Source organism: Camellia sinensis, chromosome 13, assembly GCF_055761805.1.
Source record: "Camellia sinensis isolate YWXY chromosome 13, ASM5576180v1, whole genome shotgun sequence".
Taxonomy (NCBI): Eukaryota; Viridiplantae; Streptophyta; class Magnoliopsida; order Ericales; family Theaceae; genus Camellia; species Camellia sinensis.
In genome coordinates, this window is record NC_138973.1 from 75,693,764 (window position 1) to 75,709,525 (window position 15,762).

Consider the following 15,762-nt stretch of genomic DNA (forward strand, 5'->3'; position numbering starts at 1 on the left):
CCGAGTACTCCAAGCCAAAAAAAGAAGCTAATTAGAAATCCATGCATGATCCTAAATATACAGAAATGCCTAATGCAACACACGCAAAATGCAACTATAGCAGGCTCGGCTATTCTTAACATGGCATATGGAATGCTACAGCTAACATGTATTCAACTTGTAATTGAAATACAAATGCAGTCAGTATGATGCGCCGACCCTGGTGCATGCAAAACAAATGAATGATGCAAACATGCTGTCATACTGTATGCTAATTGAAATATGCCCTAATCTAACCATCATAAGCAGGTAAATAAAAGAGAAGAAAGACGTGGAGTTGGAAGACATACATCACACTCACGCACACTTATTACAATTATGCCCTCGCACAGAGGGTCCGAATAAATATACAGTCCCGAATAAAAGAATAGTACAGTCCAAATAATTATTACAGTCCGAATATGTACAAATTCCTAATTAATTAACAAATTAACTAAGAAAATAAATAAACTGGCATGCAAGCCAGGGACTGCCTTGACTCCACTCCGGATGATAAATGATGCATGCCCGGGTTGCCTTTGCGCGGAAATCCATGACGATGCCCCAATTAGCCTCTGTTTACACTTTTTCTTGAAATGCGCGCTAAGCTCCAAAAAGTTGCTGATTCTTCATTTTGCTGCAACAGAGAGCAGGAAAGGGGCATGGCAATGTATTTTCACAGATATATGCATGCCTCGATCCTCGTGCCACCAATCACGCATATCGATGCATGATGGTCGAGGGGTCAAATTGTGCAATTCAATGTAGAATGAATGCACATATAAACACAACAAGAACCTAACTCCATCATGAATAATCCGGAGTGTCGGTGACTGGGAATTGAGACACGTTCCGTCACTCGGAGTACGAAACGTACCTCGTTTCCTGTGCCCGGGCTAACTCCTATCCCGAACACGATGCAATATGCATGACATGCATGAAATGCAACTAAGATACAATCCTAACATACACAATGTCATGGAATGGCATACACGCTGCACGAGGTAATACACAACCGAGCACACACAATGCTATGGATGAAATGGCATACGCAATGCAATAACGGGCTTACACCAACATGAGTGGAGCCTCAGCCACACTCACATAGGAGGCCATCAGATGAAAACAAGATAACTCGAAATGCGTGCACGCGTGCACGCAAACCGAGGACCGACCCTCAGGCACCGAAATGCCACTCTAATGAGACATGGCAAAGACATGGAAAATGATATGCAAACATTCAATTTTCAGTAGCAAAATGAGGGGTAAAACAGCCCCGAAACGAGGCGAAATGACACCCGATGCATAGAATTTCTCCCGAAATGCAAAACTAGGTACATGAAATGGCTTACAGCTATACAAAGCATGCATAATTGGTACATGAGATGAAAAGACAGAAGCAAGGAAGCCCCTAGATAAGCATTTTTACAGTTCAAAGCATGGCCAAACAGCATACACAAATAGGGAAAAAATAGCATGCAAAAATGGCCCTGAATGTGAGATAATGAAACAACTCACAGCTGCTGACCCCAAACAGATTAGGGCCCTTCAACAAAGTTGAAGAGGGGCCCAAAATATGATCTTTTACAGTTTATGGAAAACCACAAAAAGCAGCACAGGTATGGATAAACTCTCATGCAAGAAATGGGCCAAAAGATGGCCAAAGAAGCAAGTAGTGGCTGATGGCCTTAAACACAAAGGGGCCCTTCAACAATATTGAAGAGGGGCCAAAAATAAAGCATTTTACAGTTGATGGCCGGACCCAAAACAGTATGAAAATATGTCCAAAATGCTATGCAAAAATGAGGCTCAAAAGAGAGATATAACATGAAGTGTATAAAAGATGTCTCAAACCATGAAAGACCCTTAATAAAACATGAATAATGGTTCAAAATAAGACTATTTTCAGTTCTGTAAAAAGACCAAAAACAGAAGCACAATGGGCTGCCAAAGCATGCAAAAATGGGGCCCAAAAGAGAGATATAACATGAAGTGTATAAAAGATACCTCAAACCATGAAAGGCCCTTAATGAAACATGAAGAATGGGCCAAAATAATACTATTTTCAGTTCTGTAAAAAGACCAAAAACAGAAGCACAATGGGCTTCCAAAGCATGCAAAAATGAGGACCAAAGAGGGGTATAATGACAAGTGGCACATGGAGGTCCCAAACAGTGATGAGCCCTTCTTCAATGTTTAAGAAGGGCTCAAAATAAGCCTATCTACAGTTTACATCATGCTCCAAAACAGATCACATACAAGCTAAAAATACTATGCAAGATAACGGTATTTAAGAGGAATAATGAAGCAAGTGCAATATGGGGGGCTCAAACAGTGTCGAGCCCTTAATGAAATAAGAAGATGAGCTCAAAAAATGACCTTTTCAGTTTTGGTCGGAGCTCAAAACAGTAAGAAAAGAGGCTAGAAAAATGTTGCAAAATTGGGCTCAAAAGAGGGGAAATGATGCTTACCCTTGAAGACAAGTCTTTGGTTGCTTCTTGGCTTGAGAAGTGATGTCTCCTAGCTGCTAGAAAGCTCTCCAAGCTGCTGGAAATTGAGTAGTGGTGGTGGTGCTTGGTGGTGATGAAGAAATGAGGTGTAGGACTTAGGAATTTTTGAGGAAATGAGAGAGATAAAGGGAGCTATGATGCAAGAGCTCTTAAGGGAAATTTTTGTAACCCTTATCCCAGACCTGGCCAGCCAAGTATATACACCAAATAGGGGGAAAAGGAGGGAAAGAAATGGGGGGAAAACAAGCCAAGTTTCCCCCCAAAAGTTGTCCCCCCGGATACAGGTTTTTTGGGGGAAAAAAGTGTACAGTTGTAAAGTACACCTTGCAAGGATCATGGCCGGCTAGTTATTTGAGCTTCAGGTGGCCGGCCGACCACCTCCCATAGCCGGCCGGCCAAGGGTCAAAAGGGTCAGGAAGATTTAATGGCCGGCCACCACAAATTGGTGTCCTCCCAGGTGTCCTCAACACAGCCCTATGGTTCAAAATTGTCAACTGTAAAATAAGAGAGAGAATAGGCCATTTTTAGGAGGGGTTCAAAAGGGTCAGGTGGAATTACTGGCCGGCCACTAACTTTTAGGATCCTCCCATGTGTGTACATCACAAATATGTGGTTAAAAGTTGAAGAAAATGGCCCAAGGGTATTCAACATTGGCTCGGAAGTGAGAAAAACGGGCGTCGGAGGGCGCCGGAGGATATATAACTGGTTGCTGAAACAATTGCTGGCCTCCCACCCTTCTACGACCTTCCTGGTGATGAAACAGAGGTACCTGCCAAAAATGAACGAAAACCGAAGCAAAACGAATGTTCGGGGGCCAAAACGCGCAGTTCGGGGCCCCGAAAACTGCCTGTTAAGCACCGAAAGTGGCATTCGGCCACGAAGTGGGTCTCTCAGACCTCAGTGTCCCTCAAAAGGGAGCAAATAAGAAGTACACAAAAAACTAGAGCAATAGGAGATGGTTAAGCGGTCCCGAACCGAGGCACATGGCCTGACGGCTCCGAAAACCGGGAACCGGGCTCCGAAATGGGCAAAATGACCTACAGCCACAAAACGTAGCCCACGGCCACTGAGATATGGTCTACGGGACCTCTCCCTCCCCTCAGGAAAAGAAACAGAGGAAAACCGAGTCTGGTTCGCAAACCGAGGCAAGGCACAGAAGAGGGTTCGGAAGTCCGAAGGCAGGGCTCGCGGCCGAGACTCTGAAACTTCTGAACGAGCACATTATGCAATATCACCAAGCGCTCAACTGGTGACGTCTGAGTCTCAAGGTCGGTCAAAAATGGGGTGTCTACACCAACCCAACTTAGCACGAATACTTATAGAATAATAAATGGCATCACCGAGCTAAACCGCCGGCTTGGCCTCAACCTCCGCTTGGCCGAGCTTTTTCACAAATATTCGCTCGGCCAAAATGATGATGGTTGGGTGTACTGTTTAAGAGTACGGTGAGGCCGAGAGAAAATCATAAAAAATATACCAAATAAAGATTTAAATGACGATGATTTTTTCTAGGTTTCGGGCAACTTTGAGGACTAGGAAGCCCAAATACCGAGCTATGGCATCAATTGGAATAAGGGGACTGCTGGTAAGGATACCTCGGTTTTCTTTTTGTTTTGTTATTTTAGGCTATATTTTACACCGTACTAATCGTTGCCCTTCTCATTATGCAGACTTAAACCAGCTAAAATCACAATACCAATACGCCAACCAAGACGCTCTTCGCGTCGCGCTTTGGTACCGTCATCGAAATTGGACTGAGCTGCTTAACTTCGAGCCGACCTACCGGTACAGTGGAAGGAGGAAAGTCAGGGTAACTGACTTTCTTTTGGAACCATCACCAGAATCGAACCCCAACTTGCCATAAATCAACCTCACTCCCTTAACCGAAGAACAAGAAATGGCTAAGCGCCGAGCTATTCGAGCCCTGATCACCGAAACAGCAACTCCAGCGGGCGGGGTTCAAACCGAGACCTCACAAGCCGGTCAAACACATGAGGTTGTAGTGGCCCTCCCAACAGCCCGGGCCTTGTCATCTCGGCCGAGCAAGCGTGCTCGTACTTCTTCGACCAAGCAACAGCGATTGGCTGATGAGGAGGATCGTCTGCTTCCTGAAACAACACCGTCGAGCCCCAAACTCATGCACACTGACCGAGCTAGCCCTTCAGAATGGGTACCAAAAATTACTTACAAGAACTAGGCTATTACCACTACAGACTCGGTGGTGGCAGATAAGGATCATACGCTTGCTTTCAACCTTGCCAAAAGCGTGTGTAGACGTCCCCGAACGCCCTGGGAGGATGGTTCCCGTTCTGTTCATATTGGGTTCATTACAGTTCAGGACTCTCAAGTTGTCACGGTTCTTGATCTAAACCAAAGAGTCCAAATCCGGCAAATCGTTTTGAGTAAACAGATTTTTAGAAAAGAAGTGCCAAACATAGACTGCTTTGCCAGATACAGAGTCGCCACCTAAATATTTTATTTTGGGGGAATTTAGGAAACCCTGACTCGGTGCCAAAGGCCACGAGTCCGTCATCACCAAAGTTGCCTCGGCTCGGGAACTTGGGTACGATTGAGGAAGGTCAGCTATGAGCACCCCCTCTCGCCCGATCCGAAGATCGGCCTCTACTAATCATGATATCCAATTTTGAAAACGTTATGTGTTCTTATTCCGGTTAATTAGCTAGAATTACTATGTGATGCGCACAGCAAAACAAGTATAGACTAGATCGCCTAATTTGGAACAAAGCATTGCATATCCGTTTGTTTTGAAAAACGATTTGAAATTTGCTACTCGCAAGTAGGCTAAAGCACGGATTTCAACGAGTTGTTCCAACTCAAGCAATCCAACCTTCACCCACAGGCATTTAGGCAATTCATATCACATAAGCATCTAGCCACATGGTAAGCATGCTGTCATGTTAACATTCACACTCGTGCGAGATGCTAAAGCACAAAATACTTACAGGGTACTCCAAGCCAAAACAAAGAACTCGTTAGCAATCAATGTATGATCCAAGTCCATGTTAAGTGCCTAATGTAACGCATACAGAATGCAATTAGGATAGGCCCGGCTAATCCTAGGATGTCATGTGAAATGCAACCATTTGATGCACATATTCAAGTTTAGATTTGAAATACTATGCAGTTAGTATGATGCACCGAGCCCGATGCATGCAATACTGATGAATGATGCACGCATGCATAGCATAAGGATGCTAAATTAAATATGTCCTAGTAGTGGGGGTTGGAAGACATGCACACACGCACCCATACTTATTACAAATTTGCCCTCGTTCGGAGGGACCAAAAGAATAATACAATTAATTAACCTACAAGCTAATTAAATATTACAGACCACCTAATTAATTAACAAATCAATTAAGTAAAGAAAGCGATAAAAGTCCTCGGGAAAAGGGTCCAATGCATGCGCGCTCGATTTCGCTCGGGAGTCCATTGCCATGTATAAGTTGCCTCTGTTTTCCCTGCTCTGCTCCTCTGAGAATGGCACAATTCCCAAGGAACATTCTCTGGACATTGGGGAACACCACCGGCCATAAGGAATGGTCACCGGCCATGGGGAATGATCACCGGCCACTAGTTAAGCTCTCGGCCATCCATACTTGGTCGGTCGGCACTAAAGATGGCCGGCCGGCCAAAGCTTCCTGCAGAATCCTGTTTTGACAGCAGCAGAGGGCAAAACAAGGCATGGCAATGCATTCCAAGCAAATGTGTGCACCAACACATCCCTTATCATGTTTATGACTCAAAGGGACATGGTTCTTGGTTCTCGGACCACCAATCGCGCATTTCAATGCGTGATGGCCCAAGGGACCAAGTGTGCCATTTTGATTTCAAATGTAATGCAATGCATATAAACATACAAGGGAGCCTTCAACCTCTATCATGGCTTGATCAAGAGGTGAGGCATGCATGCCAATGTAATGCAACCTAGGCATGTGAACTAGGCATGCAATATGAACATGCAAGCAAGTAACGATGCTAGGCACACAACCTAAGGAATCAATCATGCAAGGCATGGAAAGACAAGCATACAAAATGTAATGTGGGCATGCAAGTAGGCAAGGCATGTGACAACATGTTAGGCAACTTAACCAAGATAAATGCATGCCAAATGCAAAGCCATTTAAACATGCAACAACACATGATAAGCCAAGTATGCAATCAACACACAAGGTGAGCATGCCACAACATGCGAGAATGGACTTAGACTAATTTAGGCAGCCCTCAAACAAGCCTAAAACAGTGGCCAACATGCTCAAGAATGAGGGCAAAATGACATGTAAACATGCATGCACACAAGGACCAACACTTAAGCATTAAAGAGCAATTCTCAAGCACACTTAAGAGGATGCAAACATGGGCAAATGGCACGCATTATAAGCTCTGAAAATCATGTCATGAAAAGTGCCAAGCCAAGTCAATAAGACAAGCTAAGCATGCAACAAATGGTCCAAGTACTCAAAGCAAGCCAAGGAGGCTTAAACCAAGGCCAAGTCAACCGAGCCTCACAAGGCTAAGGGGACTTAAAACAGGTCCAATGCAGACCTGAACGAAGCTAAGGATGTACCTAGATGGCATCTAGGTGGTCTAAATATGCCAGCATACAAAGAGGCACATTCATGGAGCATAAGGCAACAACCTTTTAACACATTGAAAGAGCATCAAACGCAAGCATATAGGCATGTTATAAGGACTGAAATAACATGGTAAATGGTTCCAAACCACTGAAATAATGCAAGTAATGCATGCTCATGGTCCATGCACTTGAGGCTCACAAGCCAAGAATGCAAAGAGGCTATACTAAGCATGCCATGGTCGACCAAAGCAACCAAAAATAGAACTTCAACATGCTAAAACAAGCACAAAAGTTTCACAAAGCTAAGCTTAAATCATGCTAGAACAAGGGTCTAAACCTAAAGCATGTTAAGGCAAAAATGTGGCATTACAAGACATGTATGCAAGGCATGTAAGGTGTGTCCAAACCAACATGAAACAGAGGTAATACATGGCAAAATACTACCAAATAACAGTTAAGGCATGGTCAACATGAACCTAAACAAGGTGCTCACACATGAGGCAAAAATGGACATTTTCAAGGACAACAAGGAGAGGGGGGTGGCCCCCTCCTTCTTAGGACCTCAAGGCACCATCCTCACCACTGAAATCCCTCAAGATTTCAGTGGTGAGGAGGCCCAAACAAAGTGGTCCCGGAGCTCACCCAAAATGGCACAAAATGGGGCCTAACAAGCCCTAAGAGGGGTCAAACAACCCCAAATGCCAAAACACTCTTAAACAACTATTTTAAGCAAGGAAAAATAGAACTTTTATGTGTTATAAGCTAAGCTCGAAAACAGGTGTAAGGTAGTCAAAAAAGTTATGCAAAAATGGAGAATAAAGGGCAAGAACACTCACCCTTGAAGAACACTTCCAAGATCACAAGACCAGACCTCTTCTTGGATCAAAACTAGCTTAAAAAGTTCAAGATCAACCCTCTAATGCCTCAGCAACTAAGGAAAGGTGTAATGGTAGGTGTTTGTGTGCAATAGTAAGAACAAACACACACTAATACACCAAAAGGAGGAGGAGATATAGAGATAGAGTATATGTAAACCCTAACCCTAAAAATCAGAGCTCTGGAGCTTTTTTTGTCAACCCTAATGGAGGGAGAAGAGGCTCCCTCTTATAGAGCTCACTCTTACAAAGCTTCTCAAGTAAGCTAGTCAAGAGGGAGATCCCTCCATACACGTGTATGGAGGGGAGCAAAGTGGGTTCCAGCTATCACAGCTGGCACAAAAATATCTGAAAAAGCAGATGAACAGTGGTCGGCCAGCCAAAAATGCAATTTGACCAAAAAAGATAGCCGGTCGACCATCTAGATTGCCGGTCGGCCAAATATTTGGCCGATGGCAACAAAACACAGCCGATGGCCTCAAGCCATGGCCAGTGGAGTGTGGGGATGGCCAACAAGCCATTCCCTGCCCTCAAAACAAAAACACAAGTGTTTGGTGCAAAACCGAACACAAAATAGTCAAGTCGAGAGATCCTGAGGTAAGGCGCGTGGCCGAGACCTCCGGGAACTCAAGACGAACACAAAACATGGATGATCACCGAGTGTTCAAATGGTGACGTCCAAGTCTTGAGGACGGTCAAAAATTAGGTGTCTACAGCGTGTGCCTGCCATCTAACATGGAGCATCATGACCATTTGACCGAGCTCAAGGCCGTCTGCTCGGCCACTAAGTCGATGATGCTGGTAAGTGTTCCCCTGTTTGTTTTTCCATCTTACACTCTGTTTGCTCAGTTTTAGTCATAACCACTACCTCTCCTTCTGCAGGCCATGCAAAAGAACCATATTGCTTATAAGCGCGTGCTAGAGTTTCGCAAGATATCACGGCTGGCCGTGGTAGACGCCAGCACAAAAACGGCCGAGCTAAACGAAGCGAAGCCAAAAATGACCGAGCTTGAGTCTGAGATCGCACGATTGACTAGGCTGGTTAACGCAGCAAAAGCAGACAAGCAAAAGGCATTGGCCGAAAGAAAAGACTACTATCTGCGGGAACTAGCCAAGCTTGAAAAGAAGAAAGATGCTGAAATCGCCGAGCTAAAAGAAAATATGAAAGATGCAGAGGACCGTGGCTATAAAGAAGGAGAGGCCACCTACGTCTTGCAACGCAAAGCGGCAAAGGACATCTTTTTCAAGTGTAGATGGAAGATAGTTGCTTTGAAGCTCGGCCAGGGGCAAGAAACCGAGGTTTTCCAAAATCCTCCCCCTCACTTTATCCCAAGTTACATGGCGGACTACGCTAACGCCATCTAACAGAAGCTTCTCCAAGAGGGGGAGAATGAAGAATCCCCTGATCGAGACAATGCCCTACTGCTATTAATGATCACGATCTCCAGACCAGTTAGCCAGCTCAGGTGGAGCCGCCAATGTCAAGCACGGTCGAGGGTGTGCCTGCGACCGACCTGCCGAGTGACGAAGCTCGGGTTGTTCTAGATGCTGACTTAGATGATCTCTTTGCTTGATTTTGCTTTTTCTTTTGTTCTCTTTCAATGAAATTGTAACCGGGCTCACGCCCCTCCTCTTGTAATGCATGCCCAAATCTTGAATGAAATCTTCAATTTTCTTCAACTGTTTGTTCGGTTATTTACAATACTTTTGCACCATGTCAAGCCAGACTAATTTAGCTAGGCTTTACCTAATCCTTCTAACCTTCTTCAGCCTAAATTCTTATCTCGGCTGAAGAAGAGAAATAAATGTTGGTCAATCCTGCCAACCTTCTTCAGCCTAGATCCTTATCTCGGCTGAAGAGAGCTAAATATTGGTCATACCTGCCAACCTTCTTTAGCCTAGATCCTTATCTTGGCTGAAAAGAGATAAATTTTGGTCATACCTGCCAACCTTCTTCAACCTAGATCCTTATCTCGGCTGAAGAGAGGTAAATGTTAGTCATACCTACCAACTTTCTTCAGCCTTAATCCTTATCTCGACTGAGGAGAACTCAATGTTGGTCATACCTGCCAACCTTCTTCAGCCTTGATCCTTATCTCTGCTGAAGAAGAGAATGTTTGGTCATACTTGCCAAACTTCTTCAGCCTTGATCCTTATCTCAACTGAAAAAGAGAATGTTTGGTCATACCTGTCAAACTTCTTCAGCCTTGATCCTTATCTCGGCTGAAGAGAACTCAATGTTTGTCATACCTGCCAACCTTCTTCAGCCTAGATCCTTATCTCGACTGAAGAAAAGAATGTTTGGTCATACCTACCAAACCCTTTGATTGCCCCTTGCTGGCAATGACTAAGAACAACTTTTACAGTAGAAAGAATTATGCTAAAAAAGAAAACTACTTATTTTGTTTGAAAAAGAAAAGATTACAAGTATTTTATGGAAAAGCTAGAAATAAAATAGTTTGAGATTGGCAGTGTTCCATGGTCTGAGAATAGCTTTGTTATCTTCATCTTCCAAGTGATATGCCCCTTTTCTTGCTAAACCGACCACTTTGTATGGTCCTTCCCAGTTAGGTCCTAACTTGCCATCTGCGGGTACCAATGTATTTCCCATTACTTTGCGCAGTACCCAATCTCCAATCTTAAATTTCCTCGGATACATTGTTTTGTTATATTTTCTGGATAACTCCTGTTGGTATGAGGTAATGTGAACTAGTGCTCTTTCTCTTCTTTCTTTTGTGAGGTCGAGTTCCAAGGTTATGGCCTCTTCATTCAAACTTGGGTCAAAATTTTCACTTCTAATAGTGGGGAGGCCTATTTCCAGTGGGATTACTACCTCCATGCCATAGGCCAAGGAAAAAGCGTTTCTCCAATTAACCGCCGATGTGTGGTACAGTAAGCCCATAAAACATGAGGAAGCTCCTCAGCCCACTTGCCTTTTGCTCTCTCCAACCTTTTCTTCAAACCATCTAAGACGACTTTGTTTGATGCTTCTGCCTGGCCATTCGCTTGAGGGTATGCTGGCGTAGAGTTGTAGAATTCTATCTTGTATTTCTCGCAAAAGCCCCTGAAAATTTTGCCATCGAACTAAGTGCCATTGTCAGATATTAGAGCCTTTTGTATGCCGAATCGAGTTATGATGTTCTGCCAAACGAACATTTTAACATCTTTCTCCTTTATCGATGCGAGTGCTTCTGCCTCCACCCACTTCATGAAGTAATATGTTGCTGCAAGAAAGAACTTTCTGTTGCCGGGTGCAGTTGGAAATGGTCTCATTATGTCTAGGCCCCACATTGCGAAGGGCCATGGGCTAGTTAATGGTAGAAGCTCTTTGGCTAGTTGATGTATTTGGTGTGCGAACTTCTGACATTTCTCGCACCTCTTAACATATTTCTCTGAATCTGCTTGCAGGTATGGCCACCAATATCCTTGTGAAATTGCTCTGTAAGCCAATGATCTTCCCCTTGGTGGCTTCCGCATACGCCTTCGTGTATCTCGAACAAAAATGCCTCGACCTTACTGGGATGGACACATTTTAGGTAAGGTCCTGTGAAAGATTTTTTGTACAATGCTAGTGATGGAGAGAACCAGAATCATTGTGATTTTGCTCTAATTTTGTTGGTCTCTTTCTTTTCTTCAGGCAAGATGTCGTCTTTTAAAAACACTATGATAGGGTCCATCCAAGAAGGGCCCAGTTCGGCACAACATACCTCAGCTACTTCGGGTTCTTCAATGCTTGGTCTGGATAGGAAGTTGATCAGTAATGGGTGTGGGATAGATGTATCTTCCATTGAAGCAAAACCTGTCAGCTCGTCTGCTCTACTATTTTCTTCTCGGCCGATCTGCTCTATCCGAACTACTTCGAACTTCATGATCTCTTTTCTAACTAACTCTTGGTACTTAGCCATCATTTCATCTTTTGCCTCGTAGTCGCCTGAAATCTTGTTTACTATCAGCTGGGAGTCGCTGTAAACCATCAGCTCGGTGGCCTTCATGTCAAGTGCTGACTTTAAGCCTGCCAACAGTGCTTCATACTTCGCCTCATTGTTGGATACTGGGAAGCCCAGGTTGACTGCCTGTTCAATTATTAGGCCATCTGGTGAGATGAGGACTATGCCAAGTCCCGCACCATGCCTATTGGATGCTCCATCCACGAAGAGTTTCCATATCTCTCCAACGAATAGCTTCCAGCAAATAGAAGGATCAGATGATGTCTTGGGATCATGGGTGTTGCAGATATTTTCTTCCAAGTTGATGTCTGTTGTTGGGGTTTGAACTCTACTGTCTGACTGCCTCAAGTCAATACTTGAGGAGTCCGCACTGGGAATAGCATGGTTTGCTCCTTCCTTCCTGTCCACAATCCTGTATGGCTTACAATGTGGCTGGGCATCCTGCATTAGGGGCTGCGCAGTTCCCGCGGCACTTTCCCCCCTTACTTCGGTTGCGTCAGTGAAGTCGACCAGGCAGATGTAATGGCTTCTTGGTGTCAACTAAGCCACAAAGTCTACTAAAGCTTGGGCTTTTATTGCTGTTCTAGGTTGAAACTTGATATCGAATTGCCCCAACTCCACCGCCCATTTCAAGATTCGTTCAGAAAAATCCGCCCTCTCAAACAAGGCCTTTAATGGAAAAGCCGTTAGGACGATCACGGTATGGGCATGGAAATAGTGTGACAATTTTCTTGAGGCCATTATCAAAGCTAATACCAGCTTTTCCAATGGTAGATACCTTGTTTCAGTGCCAGCAAGGTCTTGCTAATGTAAAAGATAGGCAAGTGTTGGATTCCTTCCGCTCTAACCAACACTACGTTTATTGCATGCTGTGAAACTGCTAACTATAAAAAGAGCTCTTCTCCTGGCACTGGGGTTACTAGCAACGGAGAAGAAGTCATGTAGTCCTTTAAGCTTTCTAAGGGGCAGTCGCATTCCTCATCCCACTCAAATTTGGCCTTCAATGCTTGGAAGAATGGTCAACATCTATCTGACGATCGACTTATGAACCGATTGAGCGCGGCTGCTAGGCCAGTGAGATGATGTACCTCTTTGACTGTGTTAGGCCTCTCAAGATCTTGGATTGCTTTGATCTGAGAGGGATTAGCTTCTATACCGCAGTTGGTCACCAAAAAGCCTAGGAATTTGTCTGATCCTACGCTGAATGCACACTTAGTTGCGTTTAGACGTAACTTGTGGGACTTCAAAATCTGAAACATTTCATCTAGGTCCCTGAGATGGTCCTCCTTATCCTTGCTCTTGACCACCATGTCATCTATGTAAGCCTCCATTGTTCTGCCTAACAATGGTTCAAACATTTTGGTGACCATCCGTTGGAATGTATTTAGGCCAAAAGGCATGACCTTGTAACAGTATAGTCCTCTGGACGTTATAAATGACGTGACCTCCTGGTCTGGTTCATACATAGCGATTTGATGGTAACCTCGATACGCATCAAGGAAGCTAAGTCGATTATGTCCTGCCGTTAGGTCCACCAGTTGGTCTATCCGCGGTAGGGGAAAACTCCCTTTGGGCATGCTTTGTTGACTGTTTTGTAGTCCACGTAAACACGCCATTTTTCGTTCTTCTTTGGCACTACTACAGTATTGGAGATCTACCTGGGATAATGTACTTCTCTAATGGCTCCTGCCTCCAACAAGTTTCCCACTTCCTCCGCCATTATCTCCGCGTGGTGGAGTGCTGATCTACGAGTGCCCTGAATAATTGGTCTGATAGTTGGATGGACATTAAGTTAATGGAAGATGAAATTTGGGTCAATACCAGGCATGTCGTATGGTGTCCAGGCAAACACTTCGATGTTAGAGGTTAAAAATTTCATAACCTCTATTCTCTCGGTGCTAGAAAAAGACAAGCCGAGTAAAAAGAACTTTTCTAGGTTCTTTTCATCTATCCTTACCTCAACCAAGTCTTTTACTGCCTTCTGTTCTGCTGCTGTGCCGACATCTACAAACAGTTCGTTGCTTTCTGACTCTTCCACCATCTGAATGAACCCTTTTGCAGCATGGTTGCCGTTTACTGTGACGAAACACTGCTTCGACATGATTTGGTCTCCTAAGACTTCTTTAATCACACCGATTTCGTTTGGGAATCGTAATGACTGATGGTAAGTTGACGCCATTGAGCGCATGGCATGCAGTCATGCCCTTCCCAAGATTATGTTGTAAGTGGAAGGGACCTTCAATACCCAGAATTCCACCTATTTTGTCATGGTTCCAGCCTTGACTGGGAGGATTATCTTGCTCACTGGCCACTCTGGCATTGAGTTGAAACCGACAAAGGGAGATGTCGCAGGTGCCAGGTCTTTGTCCTCCAATTTCAGTTGTTTGAAGGTCTCGTAGTACATCATCTCGCATGAGCTTCCTTGGTCAATCAGAATCCACTTAATGTCGAAATTCTTGATGCGCAAAGTGACCACCAGTGCGTCATTATGAGGGCAATGTAGCCTTGCTAGATCTCTATCTAAAAAGTATATGACGTTCGTAGCCTCTGTTCTGTCCCTTTTGACGGTGGGTTATGCACTCAATACCTTTCTCAAGTGTTCATCCTTTTTTATCATCCCTCTAAGCTCGCATACCTGCTCAGGTTCGACAATCCCATGTATAACGTTGATTATGCCTTGGGGTGGACCGTCAACTAGCATCCCGTTTGGTCTGTTGAGGTCTTGGGGGGCTGGCTGTGTCCCCCCTTCTATATACTGGTCCAGGTGTCCAGCAGCCACTAACTCCTCCAGATGTTGCCTCAATGGTGTGCAATTTTCAGTGCGGTGCCCCTTCTCATCATGGAAGATGCAACGGGACCTCTCATCATAGCCCTTTTGTGCTTCTCCCAACTTAGCTGGCCGCCGAACGAAGAGTTCATCACGTATCTCGCTGAGAATCCGATAGATAGGCTTATTGAATACTGTGGTAATGGTAGTGCGGATTCTTAACTTCCTTTTTTCTGGGTCCTCTCTGTTGGCTCGCCTGCCTCGCCCATTCTTGCTTAGTTGTTCCATCATGTTGATTTTTGCTGTAGTTTTTTTATCTAGCATCGTTGTTGTGCCAAATTTTACTTTAGCACGAGCGCTATCTTCCTCTACTCAGATATGTTAATGTACTCTCTCCATTAGGGACTCCATCGTGAGGGGTGGCATCATTATCATTGAGTCCCTCAATTCCTGTTTGTATTGTGCAATGGCGAGATTTGTAGAGCAATCCCTAATCTGGTTGAAAGTCTCCCAATATCAACTGTTGTAAGACCTCAATGTCTCTTTTTCGCCAATGTCAATGGAGAGTAGCTGGTCAATCTCCACTAGTGTCTTGGTATTCGTTTGGAATCTAGTCACAAACGCTTCTACCAACTGCGCCCATGAGGCTATGCTGCCTTCTGGCAGCCTATCGAACCAAGTTAAACCTTGGTCGCCAAGGCTGGATGGAAACAGGATACACATTAGAGCCTCGTTTCTCCGGTATACTACCATAACCTGACAAAAGTGGCTTAAGTGCATGTTGGGGTCTGACTTCTCCTCATAAGTGGTGAATTTGGGCTGGTGGAAGCCTGAGAGTAGTGGTGCGTTCTCAATTGCCAGAACAAACAGCGAGTTTTGTAACCTTGCTAATACTTTATCCGCTGGTTCATAAGTAAGGCGTGGTATTGGCATCCCCACCTCGACACTCCCATGTGTCCTTGGGGCCAATCGCTGTAAGGCTGAGACTCTGCGAGGGTCGTGAGCCTTGGTGTCCTCCTTCCATTGGGCCCTCTCCTCGAGCACTTTT